We start from the raw sequence: 865 nt of genomic DNA, 5'->3' as shown, positions 1-865 counted from the left end.
AATTAACATGCCCAAAGTTACTCTGTGAGTTAGTGACAAGACTCATTCTAGGTCTCCTGACTTCTGGGCTTTTCCTACCCTAGCCAGCACCACTAACTCCTACCTGTGTGACTTCCCGGAGCCCTCATACCCAGGTAACCATCTGCCTTCTTTGTGACTGTCACCTAGCTGCTGAGTAGGCCTGGGATGCATCTTCAGCGAATGTCCTTGGCCACTGCCCCAGGCTAATGTCCTGTCCCCATTCCCAGTAGAATCTCAGAGCCCACTGGGTGAGAGCTCCCCCACGCATCTTCTCTCCATCTGCCCCCTCTGTAAACTTCTTTCTCTTCAGAAGTAATTCTGGACTCTGGATTTCCTCACTTCCACACTCCCGAGGACCTGGCTTGGAGGATTCTCAACCTTCTCCAGCATCTTGAATCTCTCCTTTGCTTATGCCTCCAAAACATGGCCACATCTTGTTACTCTAAAACCATGCTTCCGCTTTCCTGGCTTCTCATTCATTCCATAGTCTCTCCCTCTCCACCTTTGCATAGCCAAGCTTCTGGAAAGAGGAGTTGACACTCAGTCTCCATATCCTTCCTTCTCCTTTGGAGGTGGATTTGGAAGAAGAAGGTGCCAGGCTCTGCACACTCCTGGGAATAAAGTAGCTGTTTGGACATTTAATAGACCCCCAATCATAGATGAAGGTAGAATGGCTCTGGGCCCGTCCATGGGACTTCAACAGTGATATTTACATGTGTAGGAAGATACTATTTGAAATTTCCTCTCATGTATTCTTCATTTCCAGGGATTTCCCTTGCCCTCTGGCTCCCTATTATTAAAGCTGGAGCATCCATTGCTTTAGGTGAGGCTGGACACAACTTTG

Source organism: Callorhinus ursinus, unplaced genomic scaffold, assembly GCF_003265705.2.
Source record: "Callorhinus ursinus isolate GAN/ISIS: 27379988/994484 unplaced genomic scaffold, GSC_fseal_2.0 scaffold1, whole genome shotgun sequence".
In the NCBI taxonomy this organism is placed as follows: domain Eukaryota; kingdom Metazoa; phylum Chordata; class Mammalia; order Carnivora; family Otariidae; genus Callorhinus; species Callorhinus ursinus.
Note: the sequence above shows the minus strand (reverse complement) of the source record.